Source organism: Scyliorhinus torazame, chromosome X, assembly GCF_047496885.1.
Source record: "Scyliorhinus torazame isolate Kashiwa2021f chromosome X, sScyTor2.1, whole genome shotgun sequence".
In the NCBI taxonomy this organism is placed as follows: domain Eukaryota; kingdom Metazoa; phylum Chordata; class Chondrichthyes; order Carcharhiniformes; family Scyliorhinidae; genus Scyliorhinus; species Scyliorhinus torazame.
Window position 1 is genome coordinate 19,809,102 of NC_092738.1, and position 16,651 is coordinate 19,825,752.

Here is a 16,651-nt window from a genome sequence, read left to right on the forward strand (position 1 = left end):
GGGGACGGGTCTGACTGTTCCCATTGTTGTGGAGGATGGGTCTGGCTGTCCCCAGTGTTGTGAAGGATGGGTCTGACTGTCCCCAGTGTTGTGAAGGATGGGTCTGACTGTCCCCAGTGTTGTGGAGGATGGGTCTGGCTGTCCCCAGTGTTGTGGAGGATGGGTCTGACTGTCCCCAGTGTTGTGGAGGATGGGTCTGACTGTCCCCAGTGTTGTGAAGGATGGGTCTGACTGTCCCCAGTGTTGTGAAGGATGGGTCTGTCTGTCCCCAGTGTTGTGGCGGATGTGTCTGACCGTCCCCAGTGTTGTGAAGGATGGGTCTGACTGTCCCCAGTGTTGTGGAGGATGGGTCTGACTGTCCCCAATGTTGTGAATGATGGGTCTGACTGTTCCCATTGTTGTGGAGGATGGGTCTGACTGTTCCCAGTGTTGTGAAGGATGGGTCTGACTGTCCCCAGTGTTGTGAAAGATGGGTCTGACTGTCCCCAGTGTTGTGGAGGATGGGTCTGACCGTCCCCGGTGTTGTGGAGGATGGGTCTGACTGTCCCCAGTGTTGTGGGGGATGGGTCTGACTGTCCTCAGTGTTGTGGGGGATGGGTCTGACTGTCCCCAGTGTTGTGAAGGATGGGTCTGACTGTCCTCAGTGTTGTGGAGGATGGGTCTGACTGTCCCCAGTGTTGTGAAGGATGGGTCTGACTGTCCCCAGTGTTGTGGAGGATGGGTCTGACTGTCCCCAGTGTTGTGAAGGATGGGTCTGACTGTCCTCAGTGTTGTGGAGGATGGGTCTGACTGTCCCCAGTGTTGTGAAGGATGGGTCTGACTGTCCCCAGTGTTGTGGAGGATGGGTCTGACCGTCCCCAGTGTTGTGAAGGATGGGTCTGACTGTCCCCAGTGTTGTGGAGGATGGGTCTGACTGTCCCCAGTGTTGTGGAGGATGGGTCTGACCGTCCCCAGTGTTGTGGAGGATGGGTCTGTCTGTCCCCAGTGTTGTGGAGGATGGGTCTGACTGTCCCCCGTGTTGTGAAGGATGGGTCTGACTGTCCCCAGTGTTGTGGAGGATGGGTCTGACTGTCCCCAGTGTTGTGGAGGATGGGTCTGACTGTCCCCAGTGTTGTGAAGGATGGGTCTGACTGTCCCCAGTGTTGTGAAGGATGGGTCTGACTGTCCCCAGTGTTGTGGAGGATGGGTCTGACTGTCCCCAATGTTGTGAAGGATGGGTCTGACTGTCCCCAGTGTTGTGAAGGATGGGTCTGACTGTCCCCAGTGTTGTGGAGGATGGGTCTGACTGTCCCCAGTGTTGTGGAGGCTGGGTCTGACTGTCCCCAGTGTTGTGAAGGATGGGTCTGACTGTCCCCAGTGTTGTGGAGGATGGGTCTGACTGTCCCCAGTGTTGTGAAGGATTGGTCTGACTGTTCCCATTGTTGTGGAGGATGGGTCTGACTGTTCCCAGTGTTGTGGACAATGGGTCTGACTGTCCCCAGTGTTGTGGAGGATGTGTCTGACTGTCCCCAGTGTTGTGGAGGATGGGTCTGACTGTCCCCCGTGTTGTGGGGGATGGGTCTGACTGTCCCCAGTGTTGTGGGGGACGGGTCTGACTGTTCCCATTGTTGTGGAGGATGGGTCTGACTGTTCCCATTGTTGTGGAGGATGGGTCTGACTGTTCCCAGTGTTGTGGACAATGGGTCTGACTGTCCCCTGTGTTGTGAAGGATGGGTCTGACTGTCCCCAGTGTTGTGGAGGATGGGTCTAACTGTCCCCAGTGTTGTGGAGGATGGGTCTGGCTGTCCCCAGTGTTGTGAAGGATGGGTCTGACTGTCCCCAGTGTTGTGGGGGATGGGTCTGACTGTCCCCAGTGTTGTGGAGGATGGGTCTGGCTGTCCCCAGTGTTGTGAAGGATGGGTCTGACTGTCCCCAGTGTTGTGAAGGATGGGTCTGACTGTCCCCAGTGTTGTGGAGGATGGGTCTGGCTGTCCCCAGTGTTGTGGAGGATGGGTCTGACTGTCCCCAGTGTTGTGGAGGATGGGTCTGACTGTCCCCAGTGTTGTGAAGGATGGGTCTGACTGTCCCCAGTGTTGTGAAGGATGGGTCTGACTGTCCCCAGTGTTGTGGAGGACGGGTCTGACTGTCCCCAGTGTTGTGAAGGATGGGTCTGACTGTCCCCAGTGTTGTGAAGGATGGGTCTGACTGTCCCCAGTGCTGTGGAGGATGGGTCTGACCGTCCCCAGTGTTGTGGAGGATGAGTCTGACTGTCCCCAGTGTTGTGGAGGATGGGTCTAACTGTCCCCAGTGTTGTGAATGATGGGTCTGACTGTTCCCAGTGTTGTGGAGGATGGGTCTGACTGTCCCCAGTGTTGTGAAGGATGGGTCTGACTGTCCCCAGTGTTGTGAAGGATGGGTCTGGCTGTCCCCAGTGTTGTGGAGGATGGGTCTGACTGTCCCCAGTGTTGTGGAGGATGGGTCTGACTGTCCCCAGTGTTGTGAAGGATGGGTCTGACTGTCCCCAGTGTTGTGAAGGATGGGTCTGACTGTCCCCAGTGCTGTGGAGGATGGGTCTGACCGTCCCCAGTGTTGTGGAGGATGAGTCTGGCCACACTGCCGTGGAACGCTGCAAGTAGTTGGACCGCACTATCGCACCTTTCCCTCATGGAAATGTTTATGCAGAGAAACACCTTCGACCAGAAACCAATCAGACTGTATTCTGTATGTAATGTCCTGCGGAAAAGGAGATGGTGGATCCTGTCGGATGGTTCCCTGAGCAGACTGTCAAGGTCATTGTCAGAATGCCTCATCGTTAGAATTTTCAAACAAGCACTAAGACCGAGCTTGACTAATGGTAAAATGACCCACACCCCTATCAGATTGTTCCTACATGCCCAAAGTACCACACGTTACCCTCGAGGTGACTGTGGTGGGGAAGAGACTGCTGTCCACCTCCTTGTGGAATGTGCTTTACAAAGAAGGCCTGGAGAGAGATGAGGCGGTTTTTGTCGAGGTTCATTCCGAGCAGCTCCGTGACGCAGGACTCTGTGCTCTACGGGCTGTTCCCAGGGGGACACACCGAGACAATCGTCAGATGTTGCTGGAGGAACATCAACTTGGTGAAGGACGTGTACAGTGAATATTATGGTTTGGATTCTCCGTCCCCCTACACGTGTGTTTCTCGGTGGCGCGGCGTTCGCTGGCGGCGAGATTCTCTAACCCTACCGCTTGTCAATGGAAATTCCCATTGAAGCCACCCCACGTCGCCAGCAAACCCACGGGCTGGGATGTGCTCCCAGTGGGGATAGAGAATCCCAACAGCCGGAGAATTACGGCCTATATGTATCCCAATTATATTGAATCACCTCAGAGTACAACATGAGCCAGGATTCTCCGATCGCAGTGCGCCCCACTACTGCTGCTCGTGAGAAGGGAGAATTTGGCACTCAGCCAATACACCCAGTCACTGTAGCGGGACAGGATAAGCCCGTCGGTGTGAACGGATTGGGAATCTCAGCCATGATGATATAAAAAATGGGAATATAATTGCACTTCCGATGATGGCCATTTTGAAATGTTTTGCAATGTTCTTTGAGATATTTTGTGAATAGAGCATATTTTGACAAAGAAAAAAAAATGCCTCCAGCCCCACAACCCCACAGTTTGGACCAGCCCTGTATCAGACTGTTATCCACCTGGATAAATGGAGATTGAGGGGCGATTCAGCGGCCGCATCGCATCCAACTTGGTGGCGGGAACGGCCGCTGAATGTCACAAGAGGCCTTCATCTCGAAACGTCTCACGTGATTCAACAGAATCTTGCAGTGCAACGCAATCTGGATCTCGATCTCGCTGGGTGATATCCAGGCGTGCATATTTAAATGAGTCGTTTAAATATGCACTCTCCAAATTCACCAGTGGCCTGGGATTCACTGGCCTCGCCAGTGAGGCCTCAAACTGGGAGCCATTTGTTACTGGTTCACAACATTGCGATGGCACCTTGGGAGGTCTCGCTGGGGAGCTGAGGCTCCTCGGTGATCGGTCACTGGGCAGGGTCACATTCTGGCACTCCTCCTGGCACCGCCGCCTGGGCCCCGTGACACTGCCAGGGTGCCCAGATGGCACTGCCAGGGTGCCAGTCTGGCAATGCCAAGGTGCCCAGGTACCAGCTTACCCATGCCAGGGGTCAGGTCGGGTGGGGCACCTTGCCCATAAGAGGTGGTGATGGGGGAGCTCGAGGACCGAGGAAGAGGCAGGTTTGGTGAAGTGGGTGGGGGGGGGGGGGGGTCGAAACATCGGAGCTGCCTTTACAAATTGTTGCCCAATCCATGAGTAGACTTAAAGAGTGGCCTCGACAGGGAGCTCCTCTCCGAGGCCAAAAAGTGTGGCTAAATGCTGTCAGGCAGTAGGGTCTTCCTCGGCCCTGCAGGGAACACTGGTGTTCCTTTCTTCGCCTCCTCTTGCGAAGAAAGAAAAATGCCTACATCCTTTGCTGACACCAGCCGAAAGAATCAAACTGTTAACAGCCTGGATAAATGGAGATTTAGTATCAGGCTGAGGAAAGCACGTAACAGTTCAAAGAAAACTTCAGGCTCCAGTGCAACTTCTATTTAACACACCAAACGCTCCTCTGATATCTCGCTCCCAGCACAGATTCATTTTTATCGCTTTACCCACACACTGCAAACCCGCATCGGAACGAATATCTTTCATTTGGCAAGAGCCCGCCAGAGATATCAGAGGATGTCACTCTGCTCACCTAAACGATGCAGGAATCTGAGAGAAAATTCAGGACCGCCACTGACTCAAAGAAACATCTGCATCTGCTTGTTACCTGAAACCAATTATTTTTGTATATCATCTCGGAATTTAAAAGATTTTTTTTTTCGAATAATTTACCTCACGTGGGATGCAGCTTCAGCAAGCAGGGTGACATTGAGGGAGAAATTCCTCGGAGGTGCCAGTCAATGTTCCCTCCAGTTTTCCTTTGTTCTGTGAGGCCTGTTTGCTGCCCTGCAGTCCTTTTAAGATCATTGCTGGTCACCCACATTTTAAGGGGAATTGGTTTGCAGCCGAGTTGATGCACTGATGTGAGGCGCAGCTTAAGAAAGAAAGGTTTTCATTTATATTGTGCTTTACACACACACAGGACATCCCAAGGCGTTTCTCTGCCAACACTTCTGAACTGCAGTCGCTGTTACCATGTCGCAATACAACTGCTAATTTGCGCACAGCAAGTTTCCGCAATCAGCATGTGGCGCACAAAGACTCCGTGAGACGAATAGAGTGAAGTCGATGAGGCTTTATTAAGTGTGTCTGTTCCCCAGCAGCCCGATAGTAAACTGGCCTGCGGGGGAAGGCACCGGCTTCTTATACTTCGCCTTCAGGGCGGAGCTTGAGGTCAACGGCCAACCAGGACCCGGGATCTGTCAGCCAATGACATTAGGGCTTCCAGTCCCACATGACCCCCAATACATACTACCACACAGCAATACAATAATGATCAGAAAACCTGTTTCAATTATGCTCCTTGGTAACACGGTGGCACAGTGGTTGGCACTGCTGCCTCACCCGGGTTTGATTCCGACCTTGGGTGACTGTGCGGAGTCTGCACGTTCTCCCCGTGTCAGCGTGGATTTCCTCCGGGTGCTCCGGTTTCCTCCCACAGTCCAAAGATGTGCAGGTTAGGTGGATTGGCAATGCCAAAATTGCCCCTTAGTGTCCAAATGTTCAGTGGGGTTACGGGGATAGGGCGGGGACTGGGGAGGGACTAGGTAGAGCACTCCTTCAGAGGGTTGGTGTAGACTCGATGGGCGAAATGGCCTCCTTCTGCACTGCAGGTGTTCGTATTCTATGATTCTAATTGAGGGATAAACATTGGCCAAAGACACCAGGGAGAACTCCTCTGTATTCATGCCATGGGATCTTGGACATCCACCTAAAGAGCAGACAAAGGCTCAATTTATTGTCCCACCTAAAAGACAGCACCTTCGACTGTGCAGCACTCCCTCGGCTCTGCACCACAGTTCCAGCCTTGATTTTACTTTGTGCTCAAGTCCTGGGAAGGGATTTGAACACTTCTGTCCCTTCTGCTTGCACTGCACCGGGCTGATACCCAGTAGAGGGTGCAAAATGTCTGCAGGGAAGTGACACTCGGGGAACTAAAAACATTTACTCCTCACGCGCCTCTCTCTACCTTTCCACACCTCGACGGTGCATAGTTCAAATTTTTGTCTGATTCTGTTGCAAATTATTCCAAGAACAGGTGGCTAGTCTGTCACCAGGGGCTTACAGCTTAAAGGACATTACACTCGCACACTCACAAACTAAGGGGCAATTTAGCATGGCCAATCCAGCTAACCTGCACATCCGTGGACACTAAGGGACAATTTAGCATGGCCAACACACCTAATCTGCACATCTTTGGACTGTGGGAGGAAACCGGGGCACCCGGAGAAAACCCACGCAGACACGGGGAGAACGTGCAGACTCCGCACAGACAGTGACCCAAGCCGGGAATCAAACTCGGGACCCCTGGCGCTGTGAGGCAGCAGTGCTAATCTCTGTGCCACCATGCCGCCCTCTCCTTCTCCTGCCTGGGTAAAATTAATAGTTATTGGCAGAACTGAAATAATGGTCGACCTTTTCAACTGAAGTCATTTTGTAGCTTTCTTTACGACATTACTAAGGGCTCCACACTACAGTGGACGGTGGGGAAATATGGCAGGTGGTGTGATGTGGGGTAGAAGCTCTGAATTTTTTGACCTCAGTTGCTTCTTGTCACAGTTGGAATGATAATTCCATCTGACTCAGCGTCTTCAGGCTAGCCAATACACTCCAACTCCCACTGAACTGCACAAAGCATTTACAACATTTTTGGTGCGAATAAACATTGGTCAGTGCTTCATTCAGAAAGAGACAAATTATTTCTGTGAAACAATGGTTCGAATCAAAAAATATTTTGCTCTGGGCATCAATTAACTGCTATCATTTCACCTACACAGAGGAATTTGAAGATGTCAACCATCTCCACCTCAGCCCCATTGATGCAGACAGGGGTGTGTACGATACTTTGCTCCCTGAAGTCAATGACCAGCTCTTTAGTTTTGCTGACGTTGAGGGAGAGATTGTTCTTGTTACACCATGCCACTGAGTTCTCTATCTCCCTCCTGTACTCTGACTCATCGTTGTTCGAGATCCAACCCACTACGGTCATCAGCAAACTTGTCGATAGAGTTGGAGACACATTTTGCCACACAGTCGTGCGTGTATAGGAGGGGACTAAGTACGCAGCCTTGCGGGGCCCCAGTATTGAGGACTATCGTGGGGGTGATGCTGTTGTTCATCCTTACTGATTGTGGTCTATGGGTCAGGAAGTCAAGGATACAGTTGCTGAGGGAGGAGCCAAGTCCTAAGTTTTGGAGGTTTGATATGAGCTTGGCTGGGATTATGGTGTTGAAGGCGGAGCTGTAGTCAATGAATAGGAGTCTGACATAGGAGTCCTTGTTGTTGAGATGCTCTGGGGATAAGTGTAGGGCCAGGGAGATGGCGTCTGCTCTGGACCAGTTGTGGCAGCATGCGAATTACAATGGATCACGGCATTCTGGGAATATGGAGTTGATGTGTCTCATGACCAACCTCTCGAAGGTAGATTGGTCATGCTAAATTGCCCATTAGTGTCCAAAAGGTTAGGTGGGGTTTCGGGGTTATGTGGATGGTGTGGGGAGGTGGGCGAGGTAGAGTGCTCTTTCGGAGGGTCGGTGCAGACTCAATGGGCCGAATGGCCTCCTTCTGCACTGTAGGGATTCTATGATTCCTATGAAAACAGCCTCTCGGTATCTCTCTGTCGCCCTCGAAGAATGTTAGTGATTTCACCACTCATTCTTCTTAACTCCAATTTATCCAAGCTCTCGCCTACGACAACTCTCTCATGCCAGGAAGCACTTTAGGAGTAAATACTTTTCAGTTTGTAGGCTCACATTTCTGCCTAATGCCACAGTGATTGCTGGAGCTGAACTACACGACAGAAACTTAAAGGACAAGTCTCAACATCGAAGGGAACATGGAAGGGCTTTTTCATGAGGAGATGTTGCATAAAAATATAATTTCTCTTTGGACTGGTAATAGCTTTTGAGGGCCAAGTGCAAAATCTGAGCCTTATCAGCTCATGCCACCAATTTTCTCCGTCTAAATTGTTTCGGAATTGTTTCGAATCAGTGCTAATCCAGCCTGAAAGGTCAAATGCAATTAGCACTCATTTCTTGGTGTAAACTAATTTAAATAATTATTCACAACTCCCTTTGCAAGGTCACAAAAGTCTGGAAAAGACACTTGGGAGTTGGTTTAGCTTTTGCAGGTCAGGTAAAATGGATGCTATTGGATTGACGTTTTATAATAATAATAATCATCTTTATTGTCACAAGTAGGCTTACATTAACACTGCAATGAAGTTACTGTGAGAATCCCCTAGTCGCCACATTCCGGCGCCTGTTCGGGTCACAGAGGGAGAATTCAGAATGTCCAATTCACCCAACAGCACGTCTTTCGGGACTTGTGGGAGGAAACCGGAGCACCCGGAGGAAACCGACGCAGACACGGAGAGGACGTGCAGACTCCGCACAGACAGTGACCCAGCGGTGAATCGAACCCGGGACCCTGGCGCTGTGAAGCAACAGTGCTAACCACTGTGCTGCCCAATTTCCGAATCTTTCAATCAGACGAGATATCCAACGGGGAGGGCGGGGGGTAGTCAGTGCTGAGGAGCGCTCTGTTGATAGATAGGATAGCGATGAGCAATGGAACACAAGCTAGGGTCTCCAACGGGTCGGTGACAGTATTTGACCTCTTCAAGGGATATGCTTTGAGGACATCCTAAAAGTTTGACAACAAAAGCAAGGTGCCAAAGTACAACATTGCACTGCAAATTTATATGTACAATTTTCTGGTATTTAATGCTTAGCTCCACGATGCAGTCACTGTTGAATTTTACCTCAAGGCAGCATCACATCTTGAAAATCTAAAGACTCGGGCTTCATGTTGTGCAATATTAGCATATGAATGCTCATGTACCAAATTCTTTTGTTCGCGATTTCATGGAGGCAATTGTCTTGGTTATTTCTGTCCTGATGTATGCAGTCATTTTAAGGCCTGAGGATAAGATTTATTTTTATAATACATTTGAATGTAAGTGGCCCAGTGGGTCGCGCTTTCACCAATTGTGTCAACAAACCGTGGGTTCGCCCAGAGATTTGAGTGCAAAAATCACGGTTGCCACCCCCCATGCAATATTGAAGGGAGTGCGGCACTGTCAGAGATGCCATTTTTCAGATGAGACATTAACGAATTTAATGCCCAATCAGATGGGTCCAATAAGCCTGTCCAATGGCAAGTGAGAGCAGATCATTCTAATGGCTAAACTGAAATGATGTGAACAAGATTAATTGATGGTGGCATTGAGCTGTGCACAAAATGGCTGCCAAGTTCGCCAGCTGCGTCGTCTCAAGGACTGCTGTAAAATCTTCCTTTGCTGAATGAATTCAATGAAGCAACATTGGATACTTATGCTAACTGCTTAACTCGATGTCATGGGTAGATTTTCCAATCCTGAGCCTAATCCTGATTTACAATGACACGTTTTCTTGGCAGTCAGACCTGTGCGAGGATTAGATGGGCCTTTCCAAGTCCTTGCCCACCCAAGCAACAGCGTAAACTCCACAGTGCCAACTGTTGTAGCAACAGAAGTTTTTGGCTCGCGGGGGAGAAAATCCTGGCATTGCAGTGCCCCTGCAGAGTCTGGAGGCTTGGCGCGCGCAGAGAAAGTGGATCAGGTTTACACAATAGGACTGGCTGTGTCTTTAGTGGGCTGGTTTTATTTGCTCGACATTGAAGGCACCCTGAGTGCCCACCTCATTCTTTTCTTTAACACAACCTTAGATGGAGGACCAGTCACAGAGTCATTCCAGCCTGTTCCTTATGGATGTCACAGGATTCCACAAGAATCGATGATGCAGAAAGAAAACTGATACATATAAAGCCTGGCTGTGAGCTATATCTTCAGGCAAAGTCCTCTGTGTCCTCGGATATAGAGGGTAGGGTTTGCAAGAGGGAGGGCGGGGCGGGAAGAGGATGGCTTGCATTGCTTGCTGGCAGAATGTGCCACTGATTGGGAATGCCAACTGACAGAACATACAGTGCAGAAGGAGGACATTCGGCATCGAATCTGCACCGACCCACTTAAGCCCTCACTTCCACCCTATCCTCGTAACCCAAGAACCCCTCCTAACCTTTTTGGACCAGCCCGGGGCCGGGCCACACAACCGGGCCACGCCACCCCGACGCCGGCACATGATTCTCCGCTGCGCCAGCGCATTTGGTGCAGCGCTGGTCCCGGGCCGCTGTACACGGCTGGGCCGCCGATTCTCCGGCCCGGATCGGCCGAGCGGCCGCTCTAGAAAGGCAGAGTCCCGCCAGCGCCGTCCACACCTGGTCGCAGCTGGAGGGAACTCTGCGCGCAGGGTCGGGGGGTGGCCTCTGGGTTGGGGGGGGGGGGGGGCTCCGACCCCGGGGGGTGCCTCCAATGGGGCCTGGCCCGCGATCGGGGCCCACCGATTGGCGGGCCAGCCTTTTGCCCCCGGGCCTATTTTCTTCCGCGCCGGCATCTGAACTCCCGCACCATGTTGCATCGGGGCCGGCGTGTTGAGGGAGGCCACCGCGCATGCGCGGGTTGGCACCGGTGCCACTGCGCATGTGCGGATCCCGCGGCGCACAGTTCACACCGGGATGGGAGGCTGGTGCGGTGTGAAGCGCCCCAGCGCCGTGCTGGCCCACAGTCGGGGCTAGAATCGGTACTCCCTGCGGCCCGTTCACGCCATTGCGCAACGCGACAGTGTTTCCGACAGCGTGGACATGCGCCGCCAAATGGGAGAATCCCCCCACCCCCCTGCCTTCCGCCCCATCAACAGACAATGATTCTACTGCCGGTGATGTTGGAGCTGCTGGCATTAGCGAATAAGAGAGAAAGGAGAGGAAATAAAATCCAACTCACATCCTAGTTGAGCTTCATGGCATTTGCTAGACTTATCACACACTGTGCTTCACAGGGCTCGCTGTGTATACCAGATTTGATGCCTGTGTATGCTATTCATTGCTACCTAATGCCATGTGGTACTAAACAGTATGTTGCCGGTGGCACAGGCAATGCCATGTGGCGTCCTGCCCCTCTTCTCCCCCCACCACCCCAGATTGGCACACAAATTGGAGCACCGACACAGATATTGGTGCCTGAGGCCTCTTGGCATTGTCCACCATGGAGAATCAATATAGAAGCATTGAAACCCTGCCACTATTTGCTCACAGGTGTGCCTCAGCGCAGGGTTAACTAACAAAGTTGGACAGCGAGTCTGGCAAGAACTGCGTTTCCTCCTCCTTGAGCAAGGCCAAGTGTGAAGAGTGATCCAATGAACTTCCACCTCAACACAATTGAAAGCCCTGCGCCCCCCCCTCCCCACCCCACCCCCAGCTGGATTTTACAGCTCCCCGCTCGTCATGATTTTGGCAGTGGGGGACGGGGGGGGGACACATATAAAATACAACTGCTAGTGAACCCATCCACCCCTGAGCTGTCATGGTAACTGGGCAGGTGCCAGAATCGGCAGCTCGGCCGCCATATTTAAAAGAATAAAGAGGGGTCAATTGAGCTCATCAACAAGCCAATTGCCCCTGATAATATGCTGCTTGCACCATGATACACTTGGCGTGGATAGGCGGGCAGCAGTGGGCAAACTGTTCTTCAAACGCAAGTGTTCCTAAGGCGGGAAGGAAGGGGGGTACATCTTTTGAAGGCTTCGCTGTTCGCAACCCCCCAAATATTTTATCCCCTCCCTCATTCGTTCCCCCCCATCCGCGGCCTCCAACGTCAGCACCTCCCCCTGCCCGAAACCGCCCCCCCCCCACACACACCCCTCCCCTCAGACTGCCCAAACCCTCACCGTCCAAAAAGGCCCAAATTGACTGGCTCCAGCGTCCATCTTCTCTTCATCCGTGGCCTGCTTGCAGTCCTGGCCGTGTCTACTCCTGAGCTCTGGCGCTGCGCAATCAGATTGGCTGTCATCTCATGAAGACGGGACCTCTTCCCACTGAAGGGCGGAAATCCCACCACCCCTGCATCGAGCCCACCCACAATGTGTTACGGCTGTGGGGTGGTCCTGTTTCGGGTGCCCCTTCTTGGGAGGCCCACCCCTCATAAAAAACCCTCATACACAGCAGGAGATCAGGACTTGGGCTGCTTGCAGCAATGAAGGCAGCATATATCAGGGCAGGAGAAGGTGGAGCAGACACAAACAGTGTCTCGGATAACTGGCAGCCGGCTGCAGCAACAGTTTTCTTAACAACTGCTAAATTGCAAACTTTGTGCAGCTGCTGGAGTTTGGCTCCATGTTTCGCAGGAAGAGTCGATCTGGCAGGCTCCGGTGATAAAATAGCGCACCGTCTAAATGATAGCACTGTCACTGTCAGAAGGTTGTCATTTTGAGCCTCATGAAACAGCTAGTCGATCTTGACTGACACTGCCAGTGCCGTTACTGAGGGGTCAGTTCTGGTTGTGACGCTACGCCATGGCTTCACCTGCCCTCTTGGATGGACACAAAAGATCCCATGGCACTCAGTTGAAGAAGAGCAAGGGGGAGAGTTCTCCCTGGTGACTTGGCCAATATTCATCCCTAAATCGTTGCTATTTATGGGATCTTGTTGTGTGCCAATTGGCTATCCCATTTCCTACCAAGACGACACTTCAGAAAGTGCTTCATTGGCTGTAAAGCTCTTTGGGATGGGCTGCGGTCAGGGAACACCCCGTATAAAAATGGTCCTTATTTCTTTTACATCGAACATACAGTGCAGAAGGAGGCCATTCGGCCCGTCGAGGCTGCACCGACCCACTTAAGCCCTCACTTCCACCCTATCCCCATAACCCAATCACCCCTCCTAACATTTTTTTGTTGGACACTAAGGGCAATTCATCATGGTCAATCCACCTAACCTGCACGTCTTTGGACTGTGGGAGGAAACCGGAGCACCCGGAGGAAACCCACGCAGACACGGGGAGAACGTGCAGACTCCGCACAGACAGTGACCCAACAGGGAATCGAGCCTGGGACCCTGGCGCTGTGAAGCCACAGTGCTAACCACTATGCTACCGTGCTGCCCTTTTGCAAGCTTGAGCTGGTGGAATCGAGCTCTGAGCAACCTTGTGGCTTCTTACCTTAAGCAAGTCACTGCACTCTGCCCAGATATTGAGCTGCTGCTGTTCGCTCAGACCCGTGTAAACCAGTGTCGAGATTGAAGGGTAAAAACGCTAACAATTTGCACAGCTCCATGTAGGTAACTTGGACATCTCCAAGCAACGCACAGATCGGTGAGCACAGACAGCAACTGAAATGTGATTTTTTTTTTTAGGGGGAGGGTCCCTTCGTTGATTGGATCATAGGAATTATGGAACATAGGAACTAGGAGCAGAAGTCGGCAATTCAGCCCTTCGAGCCGACTCCGCCATTCAATCCGATCCTGGCTGATCTCTTCCTGGTCTCAGATCCACCTCCCCACCTGTTCCCCATATCCCTTTAACCCGTTTTAAAATCAGAAACATATCTATCTCCTTCTTGAAACCATTTAATGATTCAGACTCCACCGCACTATGGGGCAGCGAGTTCCACAAATTCACCCCCCTCTGCGAGAAGTAGTTCCTCCTCGTCTCAGTTCTAAATCTACCGCCTCTCAACCTATATCCGTGACCTCTTGTTCTAGATTGCCCCACAAGGGGGAACATTTGGTCTACGTTTACTTTATCAATCCCTTTTAGTATTTTATACACCTCGATCAGATCCCCTCTCATCCTTCTAAACTCCAGAGTGCATAAGCCCAAACTGTTTAATCTCTCCTCATACGTCAACCCTTTCATCCACGGAATCAATCTGGTGACCCTCCTCTGAACTGCCTCCAATGCCACCACATCCTTCCTCAAATAAGGAGATCAAAACGGGACACAATACAATTGTTCTCGCTGGAGTTCAGAAGAATGAGGGGGGATCTCATTGAGACTTATAAAATTCTAACGGGACTGGACAGGGTAGATGCAGGGAAGATGTTACCAATGATGGGTGTGTCCAGAACCAGGGGTCACAGCCTGAGGATTCAGGGTAAACCATTTCAGACAGAGATAAGGAGACATTTCTTCACACAAAGAGTGGTGAGCCTGTGGAATTCATTGTCACAGGAAGTAGTTGATGCTAAAACATTGAATATATTCAAGAGGCGGCTGGATATAGCACTCGGGGAGAATGGGATCAAAGGCTATGGGGAGAAAGCAGGATTAGGCTATTGAGTTGGATGATTAGCCATGATGGTGATGAATGGCGGAGCAGGCTCGAAGGGCCAAAGGCCTCCTCCTGCTTCTGTCTGCTATGTATCTATGTATCTATATGTGGTCTCACCAGTACCCCATACAATTTCGACACTTCTCTCCTTTTATACTCCAACCCTTTTGCAATAATAGTTTTGCCTTTTTGATACATTGCCTCAATTCTCCCATTCAACCTACCCCCAGGCTTTGGATCATGACACAGCCATTTGATTGGGGAAATGGCGTGGAAGTCAACAAGTTCCTGTGGAGCTGATCATTCTTCACTGAAAATTAAAAAAAGAAACTGCTGAGGAGACGACAAGCCAAGGCTGCAGACCTCCCCTCGAGCCCCCCACCCCCAACCCGCCTGCCCTTGCTGAGGTATGGTCAGAATCAGAGGCCTCCGCAACTCCTCCCCCACCTTGACTTCGTCGAGCGACTTGGCCAGGGAAGGGGCATCACCAGCTCAGGTGAAAAGAGAGGAGATTCTGAAAACAAACACTTGTGTTTCCAGAGCGTCTTTCACAACCACAGGACCACGGGCGGCACGGTAGCACAGTGGTTAGCACTGTTGCTTCACAGCTCCAAGGTCCCAGGTTCGATTCCCGGCTTGGGTCACTGTCTGTGCGGAGTCTGCACATCCTCCCCGTGTCTGCGTGGGTTTCCTCCGGGTGCTCCGGTTTCCTCCCACAGCCCAAAGATGTGCGGGTTAGTTGGACTGGCCGTGCTAAATTGCCCCTTAGTGTCCAAAAAGGTTAAGTGGGGTTATGGGGATACAGTGGAGGCGTGGGCATGAGTGGAGTGCTCTTTCCGAGGGCCGGTGCAGACTCGATGGGCCGAATGGCCTCCTTCTGCACTGTAAATTCTATGATTCTATGTCCACAATTGGTTTGCAGCCATTTTCTGAAGTGCAGTCGCTGTTGCAAAGTAGGAAACCAGACAGCCACTTTGGCCCAACAACACAGGGGAAGAACTGCTCTTGTTCAGAATGGTGTTCTGGGATCTTTTACACCGACCTGAGAGAGGGCCTTGGATTAATGTCTCATCTGAGAGACAGCACGAGGATGTCGAATTGTCTCTGTGCTGCACTGTGTCTGACAGCCTGGATGCTTGTGCTCAGATATCTGGGGAGGGTCTTGAACCCACAACTGTTGGACTCAAAGGTGAGAGTGTTACCCATTTAGCCACACCTGACCCCGCCCTCTGGCTGATTTTTTTCCCAGACCCCCCAGTACATTGAAGCAAGTTCCAGCGCATGTAGGGCAGCATTTTCTCTGTGGGCTTCGACACAGTTGACCGGTTCAAATGGAGGTCAGAAGCCCACACTGTGAGGGAAAAGTCAACATTGTGATTTTCCCCTGGGCAACCAATTAATGGCAAGAGGCAGGCTCCGTGTCTAATTAAGGGCAGCAAGCGGGCTCTCAAACTTTCATAGCCAGAGGCCTTCCAGATTGAAAGAAACAGCAGACTGCAATAGAAGGTAAGTGAGAGAATGGGTGCTTCAAAATGGAGATGCCGTCTTTCGTGTTTGTTTAAACTTTAAATTAGTAATGTTTTTTGCAGCCTGGCCAACTGTGGGCCGGAACCCCTCTATAGGGCAGCCTGTGCCTGTTGCTACACCCAAGCAGGCAGAGAGGGCCTCTAGGCCTACCCGGAGTGCTAACCCCCTGGTTTTCCACCAGGAGGCTGTCTAATGTCCCTCACCGTCTCTGGGAACCTGGAGGCCACTGGAAAATCCTAGTCGGCCTCCTTTAATTGGCCTTAGGCAGCAGAAGAGGCAGATTGGCTAACTGTCACCCACCCACCCCACCTCTGCACAAATGACCCAGAACCAGGTGGAGCTGGGAAACCGGCGTGCTGGACACAGGCTATTTTTGATGCCTGCCCACCTCTGATCCTGCCCCAGCAGGAACTATAGCCAAGCCCCTAATGCCAGACTAACATGGAAACAGGCCATTACAGAGTAGAAATCCAACCTGTAACCTTCTGATTGCTAAAGCTTAATGCTACCCGGAGGTTCGGCTTTACACAGTACGACAACTAGGCCTTAGGGACAGCTTTCTCGGAAAGATCATTTTTCATTGATGCAGTAAACAACGAGATGTGCACGTTTGTCAAGGCGGCTTGCCTATTCCTCCAGATCTACTTATCTGCTCTGCATACATACTGAGAAATGATTGGAAATGCTGAGGCCAAACAGTGGCAGTGAGACAGACCCAATGCGTGCACCGGGTGAATTCATTTGACAACAGACACATAGTTCAGAGGCAAGAAGTTTTT

At 51.5% G+C, this 16,651-nt stretch overlaps 1 protein-coding gene and 1 long non-coding RNA gene across 4 annotated transcripts in view; one reads left to right on the top strand and one right to left on the bottom strand.

The window, feature by feature from the left end:
• The window catches only part of asic1b (acid-sensing (proton-gated) ion channel 1b), a 1,118,762-nt gene that overhangs the window by 782,556 nt on the left and 319,555 nt on the right, over positions 1–16,651 (bottom strand). The window lies entirely within an intron of this gene.
• LOC140405535 (uncharacterized) overlaps positions 15,646–16,651 on the top strand; it is a 51,777-nt gene continuing 50,771 nt past the window's right edge. Inside the window, exon 1 of the long non-coding RNA XR_011938632.1 lies at positions 15,646–15,851. This is a non-coding gene — a long non-coding RNA (uncharacterized lncRNA). The remainder of the gene's footprint in view (positions 15,852–16,651) is intronic.